At 45.2% G+C, this 5,590-nt stretch overlaps 1 protein-coding gene across 1 annotated transcript in view; it reads left to right on the forward strand.

Moving 5' to 3' along the window:
* The window catches only part of MFHAS1 (malignant fibrous histiocytoma amplified sequence 1), a gene marked incomplete at its 5' end in the record, with an annotated part of 69,310 nt that overhangs the window by 51,925 nt on the left and 11,795 nt on the right, over positions 1–5,590 (forward strand). The gene's annotated exons all lie outside the window — the stretch shown is intronic.

The following is a 5,590-nucleotide window of genomic DNA, read 5'->3' on the forward strand; positions in this document are numbered from 1 at the left end:
TACCCTATCCGCTTTCCCGGGAATTTTGTTGGCACTCAGAGGACAGGTCCCCGCTGGCTTTGGTCAGTTGACTGTGGGCAGGTCTGACCCGGGGCAACTCAGCCCACCTCTCTACTCTCTAGGAGGCCATGCCACACCCTATCCAACCAGGCTGGGGAGGGCTCTCTCCACATCCAAGGTAATTCCTTTCATAATTTCCCTCAGTCTCAGGGTGGCCTTTAGAAGTCTCTTTCCTCTCGATAATACATTCCCTGTAAAAAGTCTCTAATTGTTGCCCTATCCGGTTTGGCTCGGTGGATAGAGCGTCGGCCTGCAGACTGAAAGGTCCCAGATTCGATTCCGGTCAAGGGCATGTACCTTGGTTGCAGGCACATCCCCAGTAGGAGGTGTGCAGGAGGCAGCTGATCGATGTTTCTCTCTCATCGATGTTTCTAACTCTCTATCCCTCTCCCTTCTTCTCTGTAAAAAAATCAATGAAATTTATTTTTTAAAAAGTCTGTAATTGTTTATATTAAGCCCCACTCTGTGGTTTCTGTTGCGTGACTAGACCCTGGCTGACTCCTGAAGCCATCAGTCTTAGTCAGGCTGGGAACTAAGGCTGTCTGACTGCAGATTCGACAATATCTGATTATTTCTCAAGGACCAGTAATTTCCAGTACATTAAGTTGATTAGTGTGATTAAGGCGTTTAGTCTGCTTTTACATTTTTGATAAAAATCTATTTTAAATAGCGCACAGGTGTTATTTCATGGTCATTATTTTTAAGAACGGAGACGTCTACTGCGCACATGGCTTCCTTCTCACGGAAGCCATCCCAGAACAGGAGTAGACGTCTGTTTATCTTTTCAAAATAGCAACCCAGTGCCTTCCCCTCCGGGGCTCCTTTCTCCTCTTTGTCTCCTAAGCCCTGGGATCTTTCATTCCTGTTGGTAGTTCAGACATAGTGCCTCGGAGGAAACCAGGAGGAGCGAGTCCATTTTTCTAATTGTTTTTTTCAGATGTGGTTTGTCCAGCTCATAGATTACAAGTGATGCGTACCACATATTTCACCACTTCTGGTTGTGGTCTCCACTTCACTCCCAAACCTACTTAGGCAAACACTCTTCACGCACACATCCATCCCCCCCTTTCTGCTGACGGCCCCCAGGGACCTCTGAACCCTGGGGTCCCTTTTCTGTTGTTATTTTGCTTGTCCTCTCAGCAGAACTTGGCACCACTGATCACTTCCTTTTGTTGAGGATTTTGTTTTCTTTTGTGAAGCCACATTCTTGTTTTCCTTCTGCTTCTGGCAGCTCCTGGCTGCTCTCTTTCTTCTTTCCAGCCTCTAAGTTTTCAGCCCCCCAGGAGTTTGTCTCTGGTTCCTTTCTCTTCTTTATCTCCTCACTTTTCTCGGTGATGTCATCTACTTCTATGCCTTTAAATATCATCTATTGGCCAATCACTCCCAAATCCCTACCTCCAGCCTTCACCTTTTCCTGCAAATCAGAATAGTTTATGTAATTACACACTTAATACCTAGTCCCATGTTTGTCTAACAGTCAAATCTAACATGGCCTGAACAAAACTCTTCATTTCTCCGCTTCCCAACAAGCCACCTTTTCTCTTAGTCTTGCAGATGGTACCACCACCATCTGCCAGTTTCTCAAACCAAAGATTTGGAATTATCCTTGGTTCTTCTCTGCCTCTGACCTGCACATCCAATTCATTGGCAAGTCCTGTTGACTGTCTACAAAACACACCCCAGTCTCCCCATCTCCACCAGCACCTCTCCAAACCAGGCCTCCACCATCTGGGCAGGAGTGTGAGCCTCCTAATAGTGTCCCTGCCCTCATCAGAGTGACCTTCTAAAAACAGATCAGATGTCGTTACTCTGTTTAAAATCTTGCACGTGGCTCCCTACCACTTGGAATGAAAACCAAGTCCCCATGATCTGGCCCTCACTGTCTCGCCTCCTCTCCTTGTCCGCTTTCTCCTTCACCCATGATCTAACAACCCAAGGCTCTTCTCTGGGCATCCCAGCATCATCCTACTTCAGGTCTTTGCATTAGAGATTCCCTCTGCCTGGAATGTTCTTCCTGTAGCTCACGTCTCCTATTATTTAGATTTCAGCTTAATGGTACCTCCTCAGAGAGGCATCCTGTCCTGGACATGCCAGGGGAAAGCAAACACCCAGTCACTCTCTGATTCATTAGCCTGTTTTAATTACCTGGGTAACAACTTTTTTGTTTTAAATATATTTTTTATTGATTTCAGAGAGGAAGGAAGAGGTAGATAGAGAGAGAAACATCAATGATGAGAGATAATCATTGATCGGCTGCTTTCTGCACACTCCCTTCTGGGGATGGAGCTCACAACCTGGGCATGTGCCCTTGACTGGGATTGAACCATGACCTCCTGGTTCATAGGTTGGCGCTCAGCCACTGAGCCATACTGGCCAGGCTGGATAACAAGTTTTTATCGGTTATGCAGTTTGTTTTTTACTAGTGTTCTTTGTAGACTATAAGCTCCATGAAATCGGGGATCTTTGTGTACTTACTCCCTGCCGTTCTCATTCTGCAGTGGTGCCTGTCTCGCATTCGTCAAGGGCTAGTTTGCAGCTGTTGCAGGAATGAGTGAATTCAGTGGCAGAGCCAGGCCTGGGACATAGGATTTTCTTCTTTCATTTCTCTCTAATTTATACCAGGTTGTCTTTTGCCAGTGAAGCACTTCCTGGCTCCAGGTTATTGATAATCTGCTGTTTACTTAAAGGTTATGATAACATTTCTTAAAACACTTCCAAAGTTATATTACCTTTAATTCATTTGCATTTAACATCTTCTTTTAAACGTCACTTTTAGTTTAAGTATGATAGAAAACACCTTTACATGGCATTTTATGACCTGCATCTTTTTGGATTTTAATTAAAAAAATTTTTTTTTGCAAATTATGAGGTTTTTACTTCTGACTGTCAGAGATGGGCACAGCCCTGGGCTCGGTGACGACAGCCCAGACCTGTTTCTGCCCTTTACACAGACTTGCTCTGCTCCTTCCTGCTGTCACTTTCTCTTCCAAAAAATGTTATCGTTCATCATCAAGAGCTGAGACCAAAGTCACTTTACCCAATGGAATATTTTTTTAAATCAGGACTACCCAAAAGTACAACCTGGCCTATTTATTTGATAAATAAATCAAATAGCCGTGGTCCTGAGGGAGGCACCGTGGTGCTGGGGTGAGGTGCGGGCACTGGGACCCGCCCCGTCCTGGAGCGCATAGGGCAGCCACCTCTGTGGACAGTTGGCGACGTTGGAACCAACAGATGCAGTGGCACGGTTTTATATCGAACGTGTTACTGTCCCGTGTTTACTCCTCCTGTGAATATGCTTTCTGGGCTTTATTTTGTCTTAAGACCAGGTGTCCTTTTATCCCTGGCTTTCCTGTTCCACATAAAAGGGACCGAGGAGTTCGCCAGTGCTTGCGGCCCCCGACAATGCTGGGCTCTCCAGGTGCGGAACCTGCCTGCTCACTGGTTGCAGCGGATGCTGCCTCTGCCCTAAGGAGACCTGGGAAACATGCATTCGTGTATCTCATTATAGCTACATCCAGAGTCTCACTTAATTAAATTAATTAAAGGGCAGGAGTGGGCCTCGGGGCTGGAGGGTGTGAATTTTACAGTATTGGAGCTGAAAGAGGCCTTAAAGACATCCAGATAATGTCTTATTTAATAGAACCTCTATTCTTGTTTAATGTTAAGACTCCTTTTGCTGTTTGGAGGGATGTTCCTAACCGACACCATTATCCTAGATCAGGAAGTGGGTTTTATTTGCGCTTAAAAAGCAAGGTTTGGGGCTTTTAATATTGTGGTTTGGGTTGTCAGTATGATACATTTTTGGTATTTTCATCATGTGCCTAATATGGGAGAGTTCTGATGAGGGGCAGAAAAAGCTGAGCTCATTTTACTTATCTTCCATTAATTTTACTTTGAAAAACCATCATAAAACGTGGTGTTCTGCTCTTTCACGGGGGGTGGGGGTGGGGACACAGTTTATAAGAGTTTGCTCGCATTTTCATGCCAGAAATCTTGAGCGAGGGCAATTAAGAATAGTTTTTCATAACTTTCATGGGCACAAGGATGCAGTTCAGTGGCCTAACACAGCTTCAGTTAATGGAGGGGTCTGTTTATCAGCCCAGATGTCTGCATCTCCAGGAAGACTGATTGCATTCATTGTATGTTGCACATGACTAGACAATTTCCCGCAGAGGAGAAAGCCTTGGCCCTTCACACCGGCCTCTCCCTTCAGTGTGAGGCAAACTCTGTTCTCTTCTTCTTACTGGCTCACACCGAAAATAAACAAGCCAGCAGCCCCAGGGCCTCTTCATCTCGAATGACCCATTTCGCTCTAAGTTCATGTGTGTGCTTTGTCAATTTATGTTTCTAATTAGAATGTGCTTTCAAGTTTACATTTCCACATTGAAATGTCATTCTCAGAGTTTTTAGTGACCACGGACAATTCTCTCTGACGAATGGGTCATAGTTTATCATGTCCCCGTTGTTGGACATTTGAGAGGGTTATCAAGTTTTCACTGTTATGAATAGTGTTCCTGTGAGGAATCATTGTATAATTTTTGTCAGAAAGCAAGGCCTACTTTTTTACTGAATGTATTGGGGTAACAACGGTTAATAAAATTATATAGGTTTTGGGTGTACAGTTCTATAATACGTCATCTGTATGTTGTATTGTGTATTCACCAACCCAGGTCAAGGCTCCTTCAGTCACCATTTCTGCCTGCTCCCCCACCCCCCGCCCCATACCCTCTTCTACCTCCTCCTAGCTCCCTTGCACCTCCCCCCAACCCCCTTGCTTTTGTCTGTGTCTATGAGTGTTTATGCGTTTTTTTCCTCAATCCTTTCACCTTTTTCACCCAGCCCCACAACCCCCCTCCCCTCTGACAGCTGTCAGCCTGTTCTCTATCTATGAGTCTGTTTCTGTTTTGTTAGTTTATGTTGTTTATCAGATTCCACATATGAGTGAAATCATAGGGTACTTGTCTTTCTCTGCCTGGCTTATTTCACTTAGCAGAATGCGCTCCAGGTCCATCTATGTTGTCACAGAGGGTAAGGTCTCCTTCTGTGTTACAGCCAAGTAGTGTTCCATTGTGTAAATGTGCCCCAGCTTTTGTATCCACTGACGGGCACTCGGGCTGCTGGCGCCCATCACGTGGGACTGCCCTTTTGCTAAGTTGACTTTGTCGGATGCTGAGACCCTCCACGCGGGAGACCCCGCCTTAGACTCCTGTATCCCCTGCATCTTCCGCAGCTCCTCGCACACAGCACGGTTGTCTCTCTGTTTAAATATTCAGGGAGTGGCTGCACTTTAGTTTAAAATCAAATTTGTGTTAAAGATATTTGAGACGATGAGCTTCTATTTTAGTAGGTAGCACATGTTATAAGCCACTCTCTGCACTCGTGATTAAGATAGGTTTGGGGGGGATGAAAAAGCCGTTTTTGTTATTTTCTTAATTTAGCAATTGGGCACATTTCTTAAATCCTAAGAATACTGTCACCATGCCTCGAGTGTCTGGTTGTACTGAGCGAGGGCACTGTGCTGGCCATG

The sequence above is a fragment of the Myotis davidii genome, unplaced genomic scaffold, assembly GCF_000327345.1.
Source record: "Myotis davidii unplaced genomic scaffold, ASM32734v1 scaffold71, whole genome shotgun sequence".
Lineage (NCBI taxonomy): Eukaryota > Metazoa > Chordata > Mammalia > Chiroptera > Vespertilionidae > Myotis > Myotis davidii.